We start from the raw sequence: 25548 nt of genomic DNA, 5'->3' as shown, positions 1-25548 counted from the left end.
TACCAAGGAACCCTGAGAGCAAAACAGACAGATGTCTCCGAACGGAGGGTCCCACAGGATAATTGTAGGTGACATACAAAATGGAAAACTGTCCTTGGATTTTGCAAATATTGTATTCCAAGATAATACTGGCTCTGGACCAGTCACTTACGAATACACGTATAACACAGACAGGCGTGCACAGAGGCAGGTGACGGCTGTGATCTCACTTGATTGGAATGCAGCCATCAGCAAGCTCCCAGGACGTGGAACGCAACCCAGAACCAGGAACCGAATCTGAACAGTCACTTAGGAACCAACAAGGGAGGTCAGAGATCCCGTGAATGTTATTGGCAGGCCCCCACTCAGCCCAGTCCCTCCTCTCTTGCCTTGCATAAAGACGTAAACCATCTTGCTCCTCATTGCTAAGGTCCTAACAGATGAAAACAAACAGATTAAAATGGGAAAGAGCTGAAATAAGAACGTTGCTAGCACAAATATAGCTCGTAGCCTGTATGGGGGAGAGAGGGAAGAAAAAGGAAAATGAGGAGAACACAGGACTCAAAACACAGCAGTCCCCACGGCCATTTGACGAAGGGGCCTGCGGCCATGCACCACTCCACAGACCCTGAGGCTATTGCTATGCGCACAGTCATGAACTTGGGGTCACATGTTCCAGTTCTAATTCTAATTTTGCTACAAGTACGAGCACAAATACTTTAGCCTCTTTGAATCATAAAATGAAGATAATCACCTTGACCTTCCTGATCTTTGTGTTCAGCAGGAACACAGCCTCAGAATTAAAGTGTGATTATGTATACAATTGAAGAATATTATTTAATTAGTATAATTAGTATACATAATATTCATCCTAAGTCATCAAGAAGAGGTCAAATTGCTGTCTGTGTGCGGAACACGAACGCTGTAATTTTTTACAGCCAAAGTGAATTCATCTTCTCAAGGAGAATAAATTCAATGGCCATGGTATTTACATCATTAACAAGACGCATGGATGAAACAAAGGCTCTGGGAACTTTTCTAAACATGGGTAAAGACTGTGGATATCCGAAGGAAAGAAAACTGTAGCATCATATGAGAGGTCTCAGTTTAGACGCAATGACCTTCTGTAAGTCACAGGAGGCATGCTGAGCTGTGTAAATACTATACAGGAGAAATGGCAGAGATTTGAGGTCTAAGAACTCAGCATCCTTCTTTTTTTAATATTTACTTATTTTTGAAAGAAAGAAAGAGAGAGAGTAAGGGAGACAGAATGGGAAGCAGAGGGCAGAGAGAAAGAGAGAGAGAGAGAGAGAGAGAGAGAGAGAGAGAATCCTAAGCAGGCTCTGAGCTGTCAGCACAGAGATCATCACGGGGCATGAACCCATGAACCATCAGATCATGACCTGAGCTGAGATCAAGCTTAACTGACTGAGCCACCCAGGCACCCCAACTCAGCATCCTTCTAAGAAATTGCAACCTGTTGGTGCTACAATGCCCCCTTGGAGAATCCAGTTAGGTAACTTCCATTCGAAAACTGTCTACTTCTCTTTTCTACCTCAGCTAAAAATTAGTGTAACTTCCTATCACTGCAGAGATTCAAAATTGTGCTGTGGACAAGGGCTATTCTTTATAGCCTCACAAAAGCTGCTGTTAAAGCTCCCTCAGGCCGCCTTCAGAGGCATAGTCCACCCTGTGAAGGAAGTGCCCATGGGCTGCTGAGAGGGGCAAGCACAGGTTCATGGCTTGGCAATCCCTGAAGTGACCTTCAGATAGAGGGCTGTGCCCGGACAGAGACTGCTAAGTGCCCCCCAGCTTCCATTCTCCTCTCCATCCACAGAATAGGGCCTGGGGCTGGGCCTCCCTTGCAGCCAGATGTGGCCATGGGACTAAGACCTACGCTAAGGGCCATAACCGGAAGTGTCATTGAGCAGCTTCTGGGAACCCTCCCCAAGGGACAGAATGCCTAGGCATGGTCTCCGCATCCAACCTTCTTCCTCAACCACCACATTTTTATAGGCCATGAGGTTGAAGTCACATGTGAAGAAGCAACATGGCAGCAGCTTGGGTCCCTGAGACCGTGAAGGCACCGTGACAGCCCTGGACTGCCTACCTGCACATTAGTGTGAGAACAACAACAAATCATGTCTATTGTAAGCAGCTATAATTAAGAATTATTTGGGATTTTCTGTCATAGCTGAGCCTAATGCTAACTAACATAAGGTCAAAAACATACAGGATAGAAGAGACAGCTTGAGGTGGGTATTTTGTCAAGGTAACAACGTTCCTTCTTCAGAGAGAAGATTCTACAGAATCTTACTAGACAGAACATAAATGTTTTTTTAACTACCAACCTTTGGTGCCCTACCTACTTCATTCTTCATTTCCCTTCTTTTGCAGCCAAGCTAGGTTCCCGACCACCACCAGAACCGCATACACAATTCTCACACACCCGCCATGAATGTTGTTTTCTCTCCCCTTGGACAGGCCTCTCTTTTTGTCTTTGCCCACATAAACTGATCACTTCCTTTTAATATCTGGGATAGAAATGTAGCGTGCCTGTAGCAGCAACCTGCTTTTATCTGTTGTCCCATCCTCAGGAAGCCACCCCTGCCCCGGGTGGTAAGGTGGAGATGACAAGAATGGCTCCTGTCCCCTGTCATCACAGGGATGGATGTGCCACCCAAGACAACCAGAGTCTTCCCGAGACTGACGTTCAGGAATTGAAAGAAAAGAGGTTCCTTTCTGTGGTGGGGATGACAAGGGGGGGGATGCAAGCTGGCAGCAGCCAAAGGCCACCTGGCAGCCATTTTCCTTGCCACCTGCTGTTTCCAGAGCCATGACAAGACCACCAGTTTCCTACCCAAGAGCTATTCTCCCAACATAACCAACCTCTTATTGGGGATGACAACATCCTTAGCTAAAAGTAAATAAACTCAAAACAAACAAACAAAAAACCACAACACAACAACAACTGGATTTCGGGTTGTCTTGCAGACTGGGTGGCTGAAGGACACAGTAGTGACCAATGGGACATAAGCATGAGCCACTGGTTGGGCTTGTGAGAAAGCTATTTACTAGAGAAGTGGACTTATCAGTTATGCACCTCTTGCCCATGGTCTTGTCTCTGCCTAGAACATAAATGTGATGCTAGAAGAGGGGCAGCCATATTGTGAACACTGGGAGACAAGCAATGCTAAGGATGGCTGAGTGGAAACGTGGAAGGATCCAGGCTCTTGGGACATCTCCCTGCTGACTCTGGGCTACCTGTCTCCAGGCTTCTTGTTGCAAGAGAAAAGCAAGTCCTCCAATTGATTTAAGCCACCACGCGGAGGCTGTTGTCGCTTACGGCTGTTTGAACTTTCTGATACAGAATTTATTACCCGGGAGTAAAATGGTACAAGAAATAGGACCCAAATGGGAAATTGGTGGAGAAGAAAAGATGACGCCCTGGTACATGGCTGGAAATCTTGTGTCTTGAGGAGTGGCAGCAACATGGTGAAACCATCATCTACCGTCCCTTGGAAATGCTACTTGCCAAAAGAAGTGATGCTGGGGAACATAGAGGAAAAATTCAGAGCACTGGCATCTGCTGGGTCCTTCGTGACACACAGAAGGGAGAAACGCTCACATGACTGCAGGTGCCTACAACTCATTTAAGAAGGTGACGACCCTCAGGCGCTGACCCTGCACCTGCACAACCCTGAGAGTGATGCCCCCTTAAATTCTACGTGCTAGGGGCCTCCAGGCCTCACACGAGTCCCAGCCCCGCCCTGCTGCAAGCAGAGGAGAAAGGAAGGAAAGGCGGCTCTTCTATAAAAAGTCCTCTGCCAAGACAAGATGATCAGGAGTCCCATAATTCATGGCTGAAAAGGCTGATTTCTTCTCTATCCCAAAGCAAAGCATTACTAAACATTAGCCATAGAATGACAGCCTTAGCCAGGGATAAAACTGGTGCCCCACCAGCCATAAGGGGCAAGCTTGTTGGGAAAAAATGGGATTATAGGTATCACCTTGGGAGTGGGGGGGTGGGAGGGGGTGACAAAGCACAGATGTAAGAGACAAGATTCTTCAGGCTTACAAAACCACATCCAGACAAAATGTTTAAATACAGTTGTTCACTCATGGGACTCTGGAAGGAAATAAAACAGAAGCCCGCCCCTTTTTTTTTTCTATTGGTGCTTCCTGTTCTCTTCCTTAATACATATGCAGCTCATGTTTTGCCTTCAGGGAGCCAAATAGAGTTAATAAACACGACCACAATATCTGCCAAATCATATCAGGGCGATGTCTAACCTGGCGAGCTTTAGAGAATCCGCTTCATCCGTCGGAAAGCTTGAGGAAGCACACCGCTGTCAGAGCCGCTCCGCTCTGGCTACCTGCAGCCCAGAGTCAGTGCTTATTTCGTTTTGCTTTGTCTTAGCCCTCGTTTTCACATACCGCCGCACTGTCGCTAGGAAGGGCCTGCATCCATCCAGAGCTCACGCCGTATCCCATGTAGAGGAAGCACCGGGACCCTTGGGGACCCTGGAGATTTCCACACTCACACACACAGGAGAGAATTTAGTAGTGGTGAGGATGCTAACCTCAAGAACAGACCAAATAATTTGGGCATCCTATACCGGCATCTCCTTTACTGATGCATGGTCCAAAATTCATGCCCTCACGCAATTTATTTTAAACAAACACAAGTTTCAGGGAAGTTGCAAATATAGAACGATTTTTTTTTTTTTTACTGAACCATCTGAGAGTTGTTAACCAGATGCCCCTAGATTCCTGGCTACTTTAGCGGTATTTTCCTCCAAACAAGGACATAACCTACATAACCACAAGACAACTACCAAAACTAGGAAATTAATACTGATAGATGAGGATCATCCATCCTCAGGCTCCAACAAAATTTTTCCAAGTGTCCCAGTAATGTTTTCTTGTGACAAAAGCTTTCCCCGACCCCCTCAAAACCTCAAAAACCACACACTGCACAGAGTTCTGATGTTTCTTCAGCCTCCTTCTGTATGAAATGGTTCTTCAGTCTCCCCTTGACTTTTCATGACCTTGGCACTTCTGAGGACTACAGGCCGGTTATTCTGCAGAATGTCACTCTGTTTGAATTTGTCTGGTGTTTGCTCATGAGTAGAGTCAGGTTTGCATTTTTGGTGGGAATTACTGGTCATATTAACTGTGATCACTTGATCAAGATGGGGCCTGCCAGACTTTTCCACTATAGAGCTACTCTTTTCATCTTTGTATTTTTTTAATGTTTATTTATTTTTGAAAGAGAGAGAGACAGAGCACAAGCAGGGGAGGGGCGGGGGGGGGGGGGGGTGGGACACAGAATCCGAAGCTGCCCCAGGCTCTGAGCCCAATACGGGGCTCAAACTCATGAACCGTGAGATCATGACCTGAGCCAAAGTCAGACACTTAACCGATTGAGCCACCCAGGCACCCCTCATCTTCGTATTTAATAAGTATTCAGAGGGAATGTAATCGAAACTATCTAAATGTCCCATTCCTCAAGAATCTCTTCAGGGTATTTATTTGTATATACGTGGACTCGTTATTTTCCATTTTATTCTTGGGTTATAATCCCCTAGTATCATCTTCATTTATTTTGATGCTCAAATTATGTCCAGTTTGGCCAGAGGGCATGGGGGTGGAGAGCATTCAAGGTGAATTCTGGGTCCTTTTGTCCCACAATTCTGTGAACACATCCTTGCTTTCCAGGCCCAACTTGTTCTAGCCCCATCTTGTACTGTTTCTGCTTGCATTCATCAGTGGTTCCCAACAGCCCTGGTTCCTCTCAGTATAAAGTAGTATTTAGAAGCCAAGAACTGGACTCTGGGTGTGTTTACCGCTGCTGGGGTGTCACTGTTCCCAGGGTCTCTCAGTAGCAGAGCTGGAAGATACATGTATGAATGCATATGTACACACACACTTGTACATTGGTATTTCTCTATTTCTACATATTGAAAACTTGGAGTTCACGGTAGTACCTCTGGTTTTACTCTGATACCACAGGGTCCCTTCCAGTTTTCTCCCTTTCCTCAACGGTAACCCCCATCCTCGACAGTAAGAAACTGAGCTTGTTAGGAGGGACACCACAGAAGAGACACTGCAGCTCCCCCATCATGGATGCCTACCTACCTCACTCACCTAATGTCTAAGTTGTTCAAGAAGGGAAGGGATGGGAAAAGAAACAGGAGAAAGACTTCCAATGAATTTTTGAGGAAGATGTAATGTTAAAGAAAGCCTGGCCTGCGGCAGCTTGTGACTATTAATTCCTAAAATGATTTTTGGGCCCCCAAATTTGTACCCACAGGATGAGCAAAGCCTCCAATCCAATACCTACCTCAAAGATGCCATAGATGATAAAGGACCAGGGAAGAACTCAGGGTTGAGGAGAAGAGAGGGCTGGGCTTCTGGATTGGTTAGCCTGGGCCTGTGATTCCTGCAGGGTCAGAGTTCTCACTCCACACAGCCTGCACACCCAGTAGCTCTTGTCTACACCACTGCACTAAGTGTGAGTAGAGCCCTTCTGTGTCCAGCCTGACTCGCTATAGTCTATTCACTATGGCAACAGAGCTATCCTTTAAAATGTGAATCAGATTATGTCCTCTTTTGCTGAAAACCCTGAGATGGCTTCCCATCTTAATCAGAAAGGTCATAACATCCTATTATACACCGTCCTATATGATCTGTCCCCACTTTCCTCCCTGTCGTCACCTCCTACTGCCCTCCCCCCGAGTCTCTCCCACACAGGCCTCCTGGCAGCTTCTCAGATGCTCAGCATGCTGGCTGTTTCCTCTGCCTGGAAAATCCCTCCCCAGAATCCAGACTGCTGGCCTACTCCTTTAATTCAGGTCTCTGCTCAACTGTCACCTTATCAGTAAAGCCTTCCCTAACCCAACAGTCTAAAATAGAAATACACACACACACACACACACACACGCACACACGCATACACGCCACTCCTGTGCCCTGAGGCTGGGTTTTCTTCTTAGCACTTAATATCACTCACATATTATATAATTATTGTTCCTTTATTTGTCTGCCGTCCTCCATCTCAAGGTATAATCATATAGGCTCCATGACTATAACTGGCTGAATCCCTCAAAAAGATATGCTGAAGTCCTAACCCCGGGATCTGTGAGGATGACCTCACGTAGAAACAAGGTCTTTGCACATGTAATTAGTTAAGTTACTTACTAGATCAGGGCGGGCCCTAAATCCAATGATTGGCATCCTGATAAGAAGAGGAAAGGATACACAAAGACACGCAGATACACAGGGAAGAAGGCCATGTGGAAACAGAGACAGAGATTAAAGTGGTGTCTACAAGGCAAAGAAAGAATGCCAAGGATTGTCTGCAACCACCAGGAACTAAGACAAGGCAGGGAGAGGTTCTACCTGGAGCCTTCAGAGAGAGCACGGCCATCCTGACACCTTGATTTCAGATTTCCAGCCTCCACAACTGTGAGAGAGCACATTTCTGTTTGTGCTGATTTAAGGCAACTCTAGGAAACTAGTGTAACTGTATGTTATCACCATGGTATCTCTAACTGCTGCAAATAGTGCCTGGTACATACGAGGCACCAAAAAAATGATCACTGCATGAAGAGGTGAACTGCTTCCAAAACACTCTGTCATTGGTTGATATCATTAACTTATCCAGGGCTGGGACACCTGGGTGGCTCAGTTGGTTAAGCGTCTGACTTTGGCTCAGGTCATGATCTCACCGTTCGTGAGTTCGAGCCTCACGTGGGGCTCTGTGCTGACGTCTCAGAGCCTGGAGCCTGCTTCAGATTCTGTGTCTCCCTCTCTCTCTGCCCTTCCCCCACTCACACTGTCTGTCTGTCTGTCTCTCTCTCTCTCACAAGTAAATAAACATTAAAAAAATAATTTTTTTTTAACTTATCCAGGACCACTGCAAGCCTATGTGGTGCCTACATCTTCCATTTGTGCAAAAGGAGATGCCCTTCTTCAAGACATGCCACTTCTTTTTGTTGAAAAATTTCCATATCATCTTGACGTTATCAGGACAAGACCTACTACACGTAAGTGTAATATGATTAATTATTAAAATTACATGATGAGGGTAATGAATACTCAGTGTGACTGGTATTCCATGAGATGTGGGGCTCTTGCTCAGTGTACAGCCTGTGCAGCCATTCACAGCGGCTCTGATCTAGTCAATCACACTTCTTTCAGTTACTTAGGGAGGAAGTAGGATTCAGAGAGAAGATATAGGGCAAAATAACAAGAAGCCACACCCTCTCTTCTCCAGTCACTAACCGGGAGACAACATAAACATGGGATAACCTGAGAACAATATTAAAGCAATAAACTGTGTGATTAAATACACGATACATATTGGAAAATAAATACACAGGTAGACCAGAATGAAAGGATCAGATGATGGCATCATTGCACCATGGTCAGAAGAAGGAAAAACTACTATTCATCAGTGTCTGCCATGTGCCAGACAAACCTGACCCCACTTAAGTTACACAGAGCTCAACGGGCTAAAGGCTTCTAACACCGGCACCAGTGTTCTCGCCAGTGAAAAGCGGGAAGGCTTAGCAACTGCCCCAAATCACGTAGCTAAGTAAGTAGCAACACTAAGATATGAATCTGGATCCCCCTGGCTACAATGCCTGCCCTTGTCATGCATCACGCTGCCATCTTTGAGCAAGTTTAAAGGAAATTATAGGCATGCAAATTCAGTGAAATGGGAGTTTCTCCAAATTAGGTATACACAAGTTTCAGTTCCAAATAAGAATCATAGCACATGCCTAGGCTTTTCTGTGTACTAATCGTCTTCATATACTATACGTAAATTCGGAAATTAGTTTTCATCTGATAGCCAGTGTAAAGCCAGGCCAGTCATTTGCAAGGGGAATGGGTTCACAGCATGACTTCATACACGCCATGGTAAGTAATAAAATTTGAGAACAAGTTGTGGCATTTTCTGCCAGTTGGTTCGTTCAAAACCACTCTGGTCCCTCCAAACACATTTTCCTCCACAGTAGAGATTTAAAGTGAAAGACGATAACTCCCACATCCCCTTGTCATTAAGGTTCTGTCTGTGGTTGACCTGCCCTGCTGTCACACCCACGTGAGACCAGGAAGCCATGATGGGTATCCTGAAGCAGCAGCCAGGAGCTCTTCCAGAAGCATGGTCAGAGGCGTCTAGCGTTTCTGAAGCTGCTTGGGCATAATATCCTCTGTCCAGTGCCTAGTTCTGCAAGGTTCAAGCAGTGGAGGGCAGTTGCACCTTCCACTGCCCCAGTTGCATGGTGAGATTGGACATTTCTCCTGGCTATTTCACTTCTGGGTGTAAAGCATCCACGTTTGGTTCTCTGGACCTCATAGAAATTTTACGGCAAATTAACATCGTCCAAGCAATCTTTCTTAATGAGCCGGAGAACACTGTGTTGCCTGCATCTAAGAAAATGTACCTATATTTAAAATCCTTCCACTTACATTCTTGGATAAATGAAGAGAGAATAGCTCTGGATATAGTCAGGAATTACTGTAGGCATAGAAAACTACCGTGCCCAGGGTGCCTGGGTGGTTCAGTTGGTTGAGCATCCGACCCTTGATTTCCGCTCAGGTCCTGATCTCACAGTTTGGGTTCGAGCCTGGTGTTGGGCTCTGGGCTGACAGCGCAGAGCCTGCCTGAGATTCTCCCTCTCTCTCTCTCTGCCCCTACCCTGCCTGCATGCTCTCTGTCTCTCTCAAAATAAATACATAAAATTCAAAAAAAAGAAGAAAATCAGCATCTCCTTGTCTGGAGTCACCACCTCCATGCCCTCCAACTCTTACTCCAAGAGACCAGCAATAAAATCCAAGAGCTTTTTTTTTTTTTTTAATTTTTAAAATTTAAATCCAAGGTAGTTAACATATAGCGTAATAATGGTTTCAGGAGTAGAATTTAGTGATTCATCGCTTACATATAATACCCAGTGCTCACCGCAACAAGTGCCCTCCTTAATGCCCTTCACTCATTTAGCCCACCCCTCACCCACCTCCCCTCCAGCAACCCTGTTTGTTCTCTGTATTCAAGAGTCTCTTACGGTTTGCTTCCCTCTCTGTTTTTATCTTATTTTTCCTTCCAAGAACTCTTTTCAAATGAACAGAATAAACTCATCTGGCACGCACGATCTTCCATTTTTTCGGAAGTGCCTCTCTGCAAGTGTCTGTGTATAAGCCATGGACTCTGTTCTTCAGAAAGGAACAGAAGGATGTGGCTGCAGAGGAAAAGAACGGATCACAAAGCCATAATTCTTTACCCGGTCATTTTACCGGGTGACCTTGGGCAAGTTATTTAGCAAACTACTGCCTCCCAGGAACCCCCCTCGTCTTATTTCAGGAGGACATAAATGCAAGGCCTTCTAATACGGAAGCACGTAGGTCAATTACATGTATTATTTGTAGCTCTCTCTCACTTATCTGACTGCATCCCACCGGTGCTTGAGATAAGACTCGTCTCCAGTAGACCAGCAGCATTATTTTTCCCTGATTGGGGAATGTGTGCCGGCCTGCCTGTGGACAAAATAAACGCGAGCTAGCATTTTTCGGAGCTTCGGTGTTAGCTGCTAATAACCATCTCCTGCTGCAGGGCAAGGAAGAAGATTAAGCCATAGTCCCTGATGAAAACAGACACGAAAGGCAGCAGGGGCAAGAGAAAGTTAAATCCCAGACACAGGCTGGACTTTTTGAAAGAATGCATCTTAAGTTAATGCCGTAATGAATAAAATCATTTTATTCTCAATACATGGCTTCAGAAGCTTTTACTCTGGGAACGAGATCTTTATTCTGGAGACAACTAAAATCACTTATACATTCCTTGTATAAATTATGAAGATCCAATAAATCTAGTCTTATATAGACTGTGTCTATTTGGGGAAGCAGGAGAGGAGTAGGAAGTATAAAATAACACAGAATGGGAAGTCTCTACATTTGGCCACTGTAGGCAAACCTATTTGGTACAAAAAGTACTTCTGTATTGGAAATTACTGGAACATATGACAAACTCAACAGAAAACAATAATCAAATGTTCATGCTTAGATGCTAAAAATACACTGGGGTGATTGTGATTTTTTATCTCTAATTTCAGCACTAATGATGATGATTATTAAAATACATGTGTAAAGAAATCAAACCTCAGGCTTTGATAGGGAAGGGAGCGAAGCTCTAAACAAATACATATTGCTGTTCAGGGTAATTCCATCCTCAAAATTAATCAGACCGTCCAAAACCAGATGCAGCATTTTAATTAGGTAAAACTAACAGCCACGCCGAATAACAAAAGGAAAGGCATAGATCAAGTGGTAGACAAGATCCTCATATAGGGTTCGATTTTTCCAAAGTTATATCATTACTGATGAAAGTCAAGGAGGTCAATGCAAGAAACCCGGAAGTAGGTCATAGGCCACGTCTCCCCAAAGCAGTGGTTCTCCAAATGTGGCCCCCAGACCAGCAACATCAACATCTCCTGGGAATTTCTTAGAGACACACAATCTCAGGCCCTACACTTATGGAATCTGAAGCACTAAGGGCCCAACAATCTGTGTCTAACAAGCCCACCAGGTGATTCTAACACACACTACAGTCAGAACCACTGCCAAAGGCATAAAGTAAAATTCTATCCTTTTCCTGACTCCTTGGAACTAGTCTGAAAATCCACAGGACGCAAGCAGTTTGTGGCTGAACGGTGGGGAAAATTTCCACTGCTTAGCCAGTGTTAGGAGAATTTTCTGGTAATATTTGTCACCTGGTTCTTCCATCTGCTCTAGTTATTTATTGATATGGAACAGTCAGCAACTATTTCCAACTTGTTGACTTTCAACATCAGTTCCAAATTACATTTTGTTTTGCCATGTTCCATTTACTCCAAAACTTTCCACGGTGAAGGAGTAAAAGGCCAGGTTTTTCTCCCTTTTTCTTTCCTCACAATTGCGTTAAAGAAAATCTGTGTGCGGTCAAAATGTCCTTTACCCTGCCCAGCATAGACGCCGACCCTTCCTGGCCAACCATGCCTTGTCTTCTGGACAATCTGTCCAGCTAGGAGACTGAAATTCCCCCTTAACACGAAAACATCAGAAAAACAAGAAAATGCAAATCTTTCTTTCTTTAAAGTCAGTGTGTATGCGTGTTGTGTGTGTGTGTGTGTGTGTGTGTGTGTGTTTGTGTGTTTTTAGATCCTAAGAACATAGACAGATACATGGTTAGATTATGACATGTGATTGTAAGCAATTTTTATTATTACCATTATTTCATTTGCTGCAGGTCGAAGTCATGACTGACCTAAATTGAGTATATATAGCTTCAACCTTTTCTCTGCTCATGCTTCTGTGTATATTCCATACTGCTTTAATTCACTCGATGGCATCTTGTTATTTTATCTAATGTGTATGTGTATTTCTCCATGATTCTATTATAAGTTCCTGGAGGGCAACAACCACACCTCCTACTTCTCATGAAGTAGAAAACTGTTGTACAGAGATTCAAAAGATATTCGCTGTATGTATTTAATAGAGTGTCCCCTCTGCCCCTTGTCCCAGGAACAAGCTGCTAAAATTCTACTTTGGTGGGTTATCCCTTGAAACCAAATCGTCTCTGATTTTAGGAAAAACGCAAAGCAATAAACAAAACACCCCTGGCTTAACGTAACCCTAAAGAAGTAACTTAAAGATAAAGCTCTATCCATTCCCAAGATCAGGTGTGAGGTACATGGGGTGTCACGATGCACCAGGGGACTGGTTACACCAGGACATGGTGACCAGCTTCCAATCAGCCACATAGCTTTGCTTCCAAACACTGACAGCAGCCCAACAGGCAGCAGACTCTACAACAAATGACTGCAAACATGTCACCGCAAGGAAGTTTTTCAAATGTTACAAATAGGCTGAAGGTTGTCGCAGAAAGAGGAAAGGAAGGGACAATTTAGTCAGCACTGTATAAATGAAAGAAATATACTGGCCTTGTTCCATAAATGGTAACTGAAATACTATTTGGACCAGTCACTTATCAGGGGACAATAAAACAACCTGCTACTGTACCCCAGAGAGGAGAAAAATAAGGACAAAAGACAAGAAAGCTCCATTCATTCCAAAGAAAAGGCAGAGTGACAAAGAAACCATAGCAGGGTTGACTATTGATCTGAGATCTCTCGCTAGTCCAGCGGAAGCATGCCCGAGTCAGTTCACCGAGGTCTGGCTGCAATAGCTCCTTGACTCCATCGCAAGTGCTCTGCCCCACATCCTCTGTCTGAGGAAAGTCCACTCAGCCTTCAAGATTTACCTCCAGTGTCACTTCCTCTCTGAAGTCTCTTGCAAAATGCTGCCCGGTAAAATCAGTCACCTCCCTGCCTCCCTGCTCCCACTGCTCTCCCGGGGTAGCGCTGTGGTTCTGAGTACCCCCCCCCCGCCCCAGTCGGTGATGCCAGAAGGGTGCAGAGCACTGCTCAATCCCCTCCGTTTCACCCACAGGACCTAACAGAAGGCCTGGCACCTCGCAAGGCAGTGCTCTAAAAATCTACTGAGTTGTGCGAAGGAATAATAAACAGTACTTCAGTTCCCTGCGGTGGGAACTTTATTTGATGTGTCTTGCAGGTATGATATGTACCAGACGACCCAGGACAGGACACTATGCTCGTGCTTCCCATACCACGGTCTTCAATCCCTCGCATCAATCCTATGAGGAAAGCAGTGCTCAGGGGGATGAGGAAATCAGGACACCGAGATCCCAATCAAGTCTTATTTTGCACCCCTGTTCTATTGCATGGTACATGTGTCCTGGACCAGTGACATAACCTCTAAGTGAGCCTTGAAGTCCTCCTCTACGAAACTGGGATGATTATATTTTAGTGCTTTGGCCTACTTTCTACAAGGGCATCGGGAAAACAAATGAAATCCCACTACGTATTGAAGAAGGGAGAACAGTAAAGAAGATAGCCTAAAATGGAAAAAATGTGCACGGAACATATTTTTTTACTAAATGTTTCAGAAACGGCACCTAATGTGCCTCTCCTGAAGGGACAGCTCCCAAAAGAAGCTACACCTTAGACGTAGAGCTGCCTCTAAGAAGACACAGCTTTCAAATGGGCAGATTTTGACGCCAATTTTTTAAACACTGTATCACTCTTGTAAAAGTCTGCCCTGGCCCCCACACCGAGGAAAATGCAGAGAATTCTTGGTCACTGCATCTACAATGTCATGCTCATGACCATTCCCTAAATGTTTTTCCCATCTAACTAGACCCCAGATCACACCACACAGGTAACCGCATGAAAAATGACAGCTGTTAACAGGCACTGTTGTCAAAATCGAAACACCATAGGAAGTGGGAATATGTTAGGTAGAAAAGCTGCCGTGAGCCTGTATGGGACGATACCAGTGGTCACATGACAACACTTCAGCATGCATGATGCCAGAGGAACTCCAGAAAACAAATAATTACTGAGTTGCTAAGATGAGCCACGAACCATTTCATGTTTTAGGCAAGGGACGGGTATTTTAGCAGAATCACCACATTGTGCCAAATGGACTTGGAGGCAGAGGTATATGAGACACGACTGAATGGGTAAAGAACGGCTCTCAGGCTACTGCAACCGTCTAGGCACAGGAGGATGGTGCTCAGAGAATATAAAAAACGGACATCTTCCCAGTCGTGTTATGAGACTGGTATAATCTTGATACCAAGTTTGGAAAAACTTAGTATGAGGATATAAAATCACAGTTAATTTCACTTATTAACATAATGCAAAAATGCTTTAAAAATTAGCAAAACTCCAGGAGTGCCTGGCTGGCTCAGTTGGTGGAACATATGACTCTTGTTCTTGGGGCTGTGAGTTCGAGCCCCCATGCTAGGGGTGGAGATTACTGAAAACAATAATAATAATAATAATAATAATAATACAAAAAAATTAGTAAGACCCCAACACAGTATAAAAAGTAAGAGTTTATCCCAGGAAAGTTAACAAAAATTTAATTTTTTTTTCAACGGTTTTTTTTTTTATTTATTTTTGGGACAGAGAGAGACAGAGCATGAACGGGGGAGGGGCAGAGAGAGAGGGAGACACAGAATCGGAAACAGGCTCCAGGCTCCGAGCCATCAGCCCAGAGCCTGACGCGGGGCTCGAACTCACAGACCGCGAGATCGTGACCTGGCTGAAGTCGGACACTTAACCGACTGCGCCACCCAGGCGCCCCAACAAAAATTTAATTTTAAAAACCCTATTAATTTGGGTTTATAACACATATAGAAGTAAAAGAATAGTAATAGCAATATGCGGTATAAATAATAAATAAATATATATATATCATGTTGTATAATATTGTTTGAATTAAGAGTGTTAAAGTTGCAGAGTGTAAACCCTAGAGCAACCCATGGAGGAAACAAAACAAAGTGTGATAGTAATAATCTAAGGGAAGAGATCAAATGGAATACTGAAAAATACTCAATTCTAATGGAAAACAGAAAAAGAATAAAAAAGAAAAAAATACACATGGGAAAAATAGAAAACAATAGCATGACAGTAGACTTATGCTCAAACATATTAATAACTCTACTAAATATAAATGAATTAAAGATTCCCGTTAAAGGAGGAAATTATCAGTCTGGATAAAGAAGCAAGATCAAACACTAGTATGTTTCCAGGAGACCCACTTGAAACCTAAAGACATAGGTTAAAATTAATGAAAAAAGATACATCATGCTAACACTAGTCATAAAAAAAACCGAAGTAACTATATTCCTGCCAGACAGACCTCAGGAAAAAAAAAAAGTATTATAAGTAAAGAGGAATAGTTCATAATAATAAAGTGGGTACGTAAACAATCCTAAATGTATATGCTTCTGATGGAGGATGAAAATACTTGAAGTATCAAAGTACTTAAACAATGAAGCACTGAAATATATAATTTGATAGAACTGAGAAGAGAAACAGACAAAGCCAACATACTCGTTAGAGATTCCAACAAACTTCTCTCAATAACTGATAGGTCAAGTAGACATTAAATCAGTTAAGGATAATGATTTTGAACACTATCAACCAGAGTCACTTAATCAACATTTATAGAACACTATACCCAATAATTGCAAAATTTACATTCTTCTCATGTGCACATAGAACTATAGATAAACTATAGGTTGGTCCATAAAGTAAGACTCAAAAATTTCAAAGAAGATTAAATCATACCAGGAATGTTTTTGAAACACAACAAAATTAAATTAGAAAGCAGTAACATAAAGATATCTGGGAAATACTCAAACACTTGGAAAGTAAGCAATCTATGTCCAAGTAACTCACAGAGCAAGAATAAATTACAAGGAAAATTAGAAATTTGAATGATAATGAAGACTTAATAAATTTGCGGGCCTGACTGAAGTCATGCTTAGAGGGAAATTTATAGTTTTAGAATAGAAGATTTAAAACCATTGATGTAAGTGTCAACCTTATGAAGGTAAAAAAGAAGGGCAAATAAAACCCAAAGTAACTAGAAATAAGGAATAATAAAGCTAGGAATGGAAATCAATGAGATATAAAATGGAGAAACAGTAGAGAAAATTAATAAAAGCAAAAAATTGGGTTTTTTTATTTTTTTAATGTTTATTTATTATTGAGACACAGAGAGAGACAGAGCATGAGCAGGGGAGGGGCAGAGAGAGAGGGAGACACAAAATCTGAAGCAGGCTTCAGGCTCTGAGCTGTCAGCATAGAGCCCGACGCAGGGCTCGAACTCACCAACTGCGAGATCATGACCTGAGCCGAAGTCAGACGCTTAACCAACTGAGCCACCCGGGCGCCCCCCAAAAATTGGTTTTTTATAAGATCAGTAAAACTGTTAAAACTCTAGACTGATAGAGCATAAATTAAAGCAAACACAAGTTACCAGGTATGCCATCAAGAAAAAAAAAGAGTAGACACATTACTATAGATCCTAGAGATATTAAAAGAATAATAAGGATATATTATGAACATCTTTTTATGCCAACAAATTCAACAGTTTAGATGAAATAGAAAAGTTCCTCAAAGGTGCAAATTATCAAAATTATATATACACATATATCTATTAAAGAAAGTGAATTTATAATTTAAAGCATTCTTTCAAGAACTCCAAAGTCAAGTGACTTTACTCTTAAATATTATCAAACATTTAAGGAAGAAAAAAATACCACTTTCACACATACTTTCAGAAAATTTCAGGAGAAAAGAATGCATCTCAAATAATTTTATGAGGGCAGCATAACACTGATCTAACACTCATTATTAATGTAGTCAAATAGTAAGCAAACCACATCCAGCAATTTGTAAAAAGTATAATATTTCATGATCAACTATGGTTTAGGCAGGAAAAAAGTGTTATTTAAACATTTGAAAATCATCAGTGTAATTAACCACATTAACATAATAAAGGAAGAAAACAGATGAAATGGACTTCATCAAAATTAGAAACTTTAACTCATCAAAAGACACATTATGAAAATGAGCAGGAGAAAATTCCTGATGCAGTCAGCAGGTGCCTCTGTGTGCAAGGGAAGATGGCTGAGCAGGTGCCCAAGTCAGTGCTGTTCCTGTGTCTGGGTAACATCTGTCAATCACTCATCACAAGAGCAGTTTTTTTTTTTTTTTTTTTTTTTAAATTTTTATTTTTGGGACAGAGAGAGACAGAGCATGAACGGGGGAGGGGCAGAGAGAGAAGGAGACACAGAATCGGAAACAGGCTCCAGGCTCCGAGCCATCAGCCCAGAGCCCGACGCGGGGCTCGAACTCACGGACCGCGAGATCGTGACCTGGCTGAAGTCGGACGCTTAACCGACTGCGCCACCCAGGCGCCCCACAAGAGCAGTTTTGAGAAAACTTGTAACTGATCAAAACATTTAAAATAATTGGAGGGTAGACAGCGCAACAACATCCACGCATGAAACAGAAAACCCTCCCGATTATCAAGGGCAGAATTGCATGAAGGAGCATGGTACTCCCACGAATCACATTGTCCAGGTGGGTTACCAAGAAGACTTTGCCACATTAGATTATACACTATGTACGGATGAAAGCAATCTGAGAGATTTGACTAGAAAAAGTAAACAAACTAAAACCTGCAAAGCTAAAATTGAACCACTTGGGAGCTATTATCCAAGAAAGCAACTTATTATTGGAAATCCCTATTATGGGAGTGACTCCGGCTTCAGGATATCTCCCAGCAGCGTGGAAGGTGCTGCAGGGCCTGCTTAGAGGAGGTTCAAAGACACTGCATCCATTCCTGGCTGCAGCCAGCGGGGCTAGTCCCCACAGCCTCGGCATCTCTCAGTCAATGTGTCAAAGTGCGGTAACATTCCATAGCTCGAGGCCACCGCTGTTTCTTTGGTTGACTTGCTCCTTCTTAACTTAAAAAATAATTATAGACGAAAATCAATTGTTGTGTTTGGCAGAAGAATGAATGAAGAGTTTTGATTCACGTGGTTTATGGGGTAAAGTGTCCTTAGGTTAGTTGAACCTACCACTTTCCTCCAGTTACAAAAATTATGGAACAAACAAAATAGAGCAGGATGAAATAAGCATTACTTTCAGACCCAGATCAAAATCCGAGCCCACTGAGGCTTGTAAGTCATCTGCCCTACCTCTTCCCTAAGTGTGGACGGCTTGATGAGGATGAAAACCCCCTGTTCTCCCACACTGCCTCCTTATACCAGAGCCCTTCACCATCCACAGGAGCGCACAACCTAGATGAAAAGTGTTAATTTACACACGCTCATCATACACACTTGCGTACTTAAAAGAAAAGAAGGGCGCCTGGGTGGCTCAGTCAGTTAAACGTCAGACTTCGGCTGAGGTCACAATCTCGTGTTTAGGGAGTTCGGGCCCCATGTCAGGCTCTGTGCTAACAGCTCAGAGCCTGGGGCCTGCTTCAGATTCTATGTCTCCCTCTCCGTCTCTACCCCTCCCCCGCTCACACTCTGTTTCTCTCTCTCTCAAAAATAAACATTAAAAAAATTTTTAAAGAAAACAGAAAAATATTTGTGGAATTAATCTTAAGCACCTTTAATACTTCCTAGGTTTTGTTTATTTAGTTTATTTTATAAGGAAGTAGGCTTATTTGCTCCCATTTGAACCACTTTGTCCCTGGAAATTTAATCTGATCCAGAAAGACACTTATACGCTGGTTTATCTCACGGTCAGTGTGCAAAACGTGTCATTTTCTTATGTGCATGTGTAACCCAAATGTCAAAAATAAATTAGCTTAGGAGGGAAGAAAGTAATTACAAAGTTAGAAAAAGCTCTTTTATGTTGGAATACTTAAATATTGACATGTTAATGAGCATTCATCAGTGCTTAATTTACAGGCAAATATAGGTCATTTCTGTGAACTGTGAGATAATTAATCTAAAACTCACATAGATACATGTCAGAAAAGATTGTTTTCAAAATAAACCGGAGAAATTATGAAAATACAGATTTTTTTTTAAAAAAGCAATGAACAAGAAAGCTCTCCAAATAGGAGAAAATATCCGTAGTAAATATACCTGGCAAAAGACTTGATTGCAAAATACTTAATAGGTCCTCTACAACTTAATAGCTGCAAGAGAACCCAACAACAAACTGGCCAAAATATTTGAACAGGAACTTCACAAAGAAAAATATGTGAATGGATGGGGCACCTGGGTGGCTCAGTCGGTTACGCATTTGACTTCAGCCGAGATCATGATCTTCACGGTCTGTGGGTTTGAGCCCCACGTCAGGCTCTGTGCTGTCGGCTCAGAGCCTGGAGCCTGCTCAGGATTCTGTGTCTCCCTCTCTCTCTCTGCCCCTCACCTGCTCATGCTCTTTGTCTTTCTCTCAAAAATGAATAAACATTAAAAAAAGTTTAAAAAAAAAATATGTGAATGGTTAATACACACATGAAAAAAATCCTTAACCATTAGTTACCAGTACATAGCCACTAAAATGGCTAAAACAAACAGGACAGACAACATTTAATGTTGATAATGATATAGGACACTCTACAACAGTGTTCGAAGAGATATAAAATGGTACAATTTTGGAAGTTTCTCGTAAAGTTGAATGCATGCTTACACTACAACCCAGTAATTACACTTTCAGTAATAACCCAAAGTAAAATGAAAACACAGAAAGACTTATGACAAGAATATTCATAGAAGCTTAAGTCATATTAGTCAAAAACTAGAAATAACCCCAATGTCCATTAGCAGGAAAGGGAATAAACAAATTGTAGTGCATTTATATAATGAAATACTACTTAGTAATAAAAATGAAATAAACTACTGGCACCACAACACCACGGATGAATGTCAACCACATGCTGAATAAAAGGTGACAGACAGAAAAGAATGTATACAGTATCATTCCATTTTTCTAGAGTTTCTAGAATAGGCAATATTCACCTACAGTGACAGAAATGAGACTGATATTTGTCTGACCAGAGACTGGGAGGCGTTAACTACAAAGGATACTTTGGGTGGGGGAGACTCTATAGCTTTACAGGGTGTAAATTATATGGATATATATATTTCTCAAAACTCATCAAACCGCACACTTCAGATTTGTGCATTTCACTGCGTGTAGATTATATATAAAGCAAAATTACACATAATATATATTTATAATTATATATACATATTATATAATATATATGTTAATAATTTGCTTATATAAAGCAAAATTTTAATTATGGCTTTAATTCACCATTTCAATATGTTAAATGAAATACATATATAAAGGAATTAAAGAAAATAGCCTTAATCATTTTTTAAAAATTTTTTTTAATGTTTATTTTTGAGACAGAGAGAGACAGAGCATGAACGGGGGAGGGTCAGAGAGAGGGAGACACAGAATCTGAAACAGGCGCCAGGCTCCGAGCTGTCAGCACAGAGCCCGATGCGGGGCTCCAACTCACGGACCGCGAGATCATGACCTGAGCTGAAGTCGGCTGCCCAACCGACTGAGCCACCCAGGCGCCCCCTTAATCATTTTTTTAATGTTTATTTATTTTTTGAGAGACAGAGAGACAGACAGACAGAGCATGAGTGGGGAAAAGACAGAGAGAAAGGGAGACACAGAATTCAAAGCAGGCTCCAGGCTCTGAGCTGTCAGCACAGAGTCTGATGCAGGGCTTGAACTCACGAACTGGGAGATCATGACCTGAATCAGACGCTCAACCGACTGAGCCACCCAGGCACCTCAACAGCCTTAATCTAATAGTGTCTCTATCATAATTACAAACATCATACGTAATAGTCTAACCTTAGAATTCTACCTTCTAATATCAGATAAAACACAAGGACACTAGGTATCACTGCATCTATACAAAATAAGACAAGTGAGGGAATCAATGAAAAGAATAAAGAATGGAAAGAAAGAATGGAAACAAAATGCTATTACCTACAAAGGATATGATTCCTCCATAGAAAATCAAAGAGAATCTATAAAAAACCAAAACAATTCCAGCAAAGTTGCTGGAAACAAGATCATATGAAACACAGTGTAAAACAACAAAAACTGATGAGAGAGGGGTTTTTTTGTTTTTTAATTAAAAAAAAAAAAAAATTAAGTAGGCTCCACACCCATTGTGGGGCTTGAACTCATGACCTGAAAGAGTCACACGCTCTACTAACTGAGTCAGCCAAATGCCCCTGGTTTTGTTTTGTTTTGTTTTAGTTAGCATTTGTGATAGAAAAAAAAAAAATCTGAACTGTACATAGGATAAATTTAATAACAACAACCAAACTGTATAAATAAGGAACACTATAATTGTAGTCGTGAAATGTTCATGAATGGGAAGGTCAATAATATACATCTGGCCCTCCTCTCAAACACTTAATATACAAGTTCAATGCAATCCAATTAAAATCTGACAAGTTGATCCTAAAGGGCCATGAATAACAATGACAACTTTGAACACAAAGGACGATTAGTCCTATATGGGCAGAGATGGAGGGGGCCGAGAGGTGGAGGGAGTTATGTCCTACCACATACCAAAACGTACAATAAATCATAAAGCCATAGCAATTAAACAGTGTGGTTAGTGAAGGGAAGGACAAACAGATCGAATAGTATAATGACCTATAAGTAGACGCAGGCACACACAAGTGGCACACACATCAATGGAGATCATGATGCCACTGAGTATTCAAACGTAAAAAGGCAAGATTAGGTCCCTACTTCATGCCAAACACAACAATAAATCCCACATGTAAATAAAAAACTATATTTTAAAAAAAGTAAAGGTATAGAGCAAAACTTTACAAATCGGAAGAAAATAGGGAAGATACTGACACAAACTGGCAAGAACTTCTTAAACAAGAAATGGGATGGGGCGCCTGGGTGGCTCAATCGGTTAACAGTCTGATTTCGGCTCAGGTCATGATCTCACGGTTCGTGAGTTTAAGCCCCTCGTCAGGCTCTGTGCTGACATCTCAGAGCCTAGAGCCTGCTTCAGACTGTGTGTCTCCTTCTCTCTCTGCCCCTTCCTTGTTCACACTCTGTCTCTCTGTCTCTCTCTCTCTCTCTCAAAAATAAGTAAACATTTTTAAAAAATAAAAAAAAGAAATAGGAAGAACGAACAATAAAGGAAAAGTTAGAGTCATCTAATTTAAAATTTAAAACTCTGTATGACAAAGACACAGAGGGGGACAAAAACAAAACAAAACAGACCATCCACAATGTAGGATACGGGACATTAGTGTATTTGTCATTTTTCCTTCATTTAAAAAAACTGAAAAAATTAAAACAGAGGTTGATGTGAACCAAAGGCGGTAACATTTTGACACAAATGGGTGCCCGCTACACGTGTGAAATCTCTATGGACGAGACAGAGGTTCACAGTTTCCCATTCTCCCTCTGCATCCTGACTGACCCTGGAGCCTCCCTGGGGGACCCCAAGCCATGTCATGGCCTCCAGATCCGTGAGTCACAAACTACCTTTTCCATGGCAGTTGCCTCCCAAATCTGTTGCCCTGACCCCACCTCAACTTTTCTATTAATGCACTCTATTTTAAGACTGTGGAAGGACAGGTTTCCCCGAGCCAGTGGACAGGGAAAGGCAGCTGAGAGATGCCATGTGAGCGTCCCCGCCCTTCAGCTTCCAGAAGGCTTCAGAGGAGCTGTCAAACAGATGGTGGGGGCTGAATGCACCACACTTAATCCCTCTCTTTGTCACGGGAGGAAATGTGACATAGCTTCAGCTATTAAAAAAAATTAAGAATGCTGAACACAACACCCAAAGGAAAAGAATAAAAAACACATTCAGTGTGGAGAGAGAACGTGCTCGCAGGTGGAATTATCAGTAAATAGGAGATTCGTCTGAAATCACCAGAAATAGTGTCGTTTTTAAACTTTTTTTTTATTATGGTAAAGCGTGTAGCATAAAATGGACCATTTTGCCCATTTCCAAGTGTACGGTTCAGTGGCATTAAGTACATTTACGATGTTGTGCAACCATCACCCCCATCTGTCCCCAAACTTTTCGTCTTCCCAAATCGAAATCCTGCCCCATTAAACACGAACTCCTTATTGCCCCCTCTCCAGCCCCTGGGAACTGCCATTCTACCTCCTGTCTGTATGAATTTGACTATTCTAGTTATGTCATAAAAGTGGAATTGTACAGAGTGTCATTTTTAAGGAGTTCCACATACTCCATGTTATTGTTTAAAAAATTAAAAAAAGCACAATTGATGTGGCTTCTTCTCTCCTTGGCTTTTGCTTTGTGAAAGTGGACTGATGTGTGCCTGATGAACGCTGTATAGACAATGCCCTATTCTGTGTACCCTTTGTACCGAATTTCATAGGGACTTTGTGGAAAAAGAACTTGCCCTTGCTATGTTGCAGCTCGCCCAAGATCAGAGCCATCAGAGGTACAGCTATCACCCCGTGTACAGAGTTAAAATGGTTTGTATTAAAGCTCTGTACCGTTAAGAGCAACCCATACAACGTAATGGTACTCCTTAAAAATTCTATGAGAGGAAATCAAATTTTTAGCAAAGCAGTCCCTAAGCAAATTCTGGAGTCTAGGAGAAACAATTTCTCATAACAACAGTTCCGAAAACCAAAAGCACTAGAATAATAAATATGGAACAAGCCACAGCTCCCTTTAGCATTAGCCAATTTCAGTCTTGTGAACACAACCTGAATTATGGACGATGTGTAATACACTCTTCTAAAAAGGTTTCAGGGAGGTAATTTTCAGAAGGCGCTCCCAGTAACATCTTCTAGTATAACCCCTATTTGCTTTACAGACTTACTAAGGGCAGTAGACGGGAAGAAAGACGGACGAAAGAGGTAAAACGACACAGAATGAAACAGGTTTGTGTGTGGTGACAGAATCTCCAGGCAGAGTACTAGAAATCCAGTGTTGTAGCTCTGTCACCTCCCCCGTGTGCTCAGCCACGCCCTTCACCTTGAAGGGCCTCCATACCCTCACCTGTAAAGCAGGGAAGGGTGCCCCTAAGATTTCAGAGACTGGTGACCTTTCTACCTAAAAGGAAAACTCATCACTCCTGCACCAACACATTGCCTACCATTCTTTAACAAGCAGGGACTTGTGACGTTTTACCACACAAACAACGATTTGCAAATGGTACCCTACATACAAAATGGTTTTGCTCTCTGGCTTTGGGTTCTCATCTGCCTCTTTCTTCCCCTCAATTTGGTATGATTCTCTGTACTTACAAATATTCCCAAGCGTTGCCCAGGTTTCCACCCCACTCTTGATGGCAGGTACCCCACACTCCAAACAAGGATGGCTTGTCCTGCCCAGGCACCCATGCCGTCCCACCTGGCACATGAGGACACAGAGCCTGAGAAAGGCAAACAGCCACCACGGGCAGATCCAGAACTCTGAACCCTTGCAGACAACTCAGGTGCTTTCCAGCTGGAGCCTGGAGGCCTCTACTTACTGAAGTCCACAAAATCTGCCAGCTGACAGTTCCTACTTCTGCAGGGAGAGTACTCAGGATACCAGGAACATGGCCCTGGGACTCTGAGAGCCAGGGTGAAGACGGCTCTCATGTCCAGAAATATGGGGCTGCCCGGCCTCCCCAGAGGATTCCATACCGGGATGCAAGGCTACAGGGTTGCAGCAAGCTGGTCCTGGCTGGAGTTCTGTTTTCCAAACCACAACTCATCACACAGGCAGACCAAGGAAGAAGAGAACAATCTCAAGGCCCTGGAGTGAGCCGCCCAGGGTCAGGGTGCACAGCAGCCCAGTAGAGTTGGGGGAGTCGGGAGGACACTCTTCTCCAGGCTCCCTGGGCCAAGGCAAGGCTGCCTCTGTGTGGACCGTCACGTCCCCATGAGAGAGACTTCTGGGTTTCTCTCATCTCCTTCTTCCACTGGGGATCTGCTCTTGCTGCCACTTGCCTCACCTGTTCGAGCATCCACGCCTTCCCCATCCATTGCCACCTCCCACGTGCCTGGGAGCCGAGGACCGGCACACCTAGCCTCTACAGATGCTTCTCTCTAGGTGCTCCTAGACCCATCCCCGTCCACTCTCAGACCTCATCCGTTGCCACAGTTCCTCTCCTTTTGGCAATATACTCTCCTATCCTGA

At 42.8% G+C, this 25548-nt stretch overlaps 1 protein-coding gene and 1 pseudogene across 5 annotated transcripts in view; one reads left to right on the top strand and one right to left on the bottom strand.

The window, feature by feature from the left end:
- Window positions 1-25548, bottom strand: part of DISC1 (DISC1 scaffold protein) — a 359999-nt gene that overhangs the window by 119195 nt on the left and 215256 nt on the right. The window lies entirely within an intron of this gene.
- LOC132685580 (low molecular weight phosphotyrosine protein phosphatase-like) lies at window positions 17522-18316 on the top strand (annotated as a pseudogene).

This window comes from Panthera onca, chromosome D2 (assembly GCF_046562875.1).
Source record: "Panthera onca isolate mPanOnc1 chromosome D2, mPanOnc1 haplotype 2, whole genome shotgun sequence".
In the NCBI taxonomy this organism is placed as follows: Eukaryota; Metazoa; Chordata; class Mammalia; order Carnivora; family Felidae; genus Panthera; species Panthera onca.
Note: the sequence above shows the minus strand (reverse complement) of the source record. Positions and strands in the feature narration are given on the sequence as shown.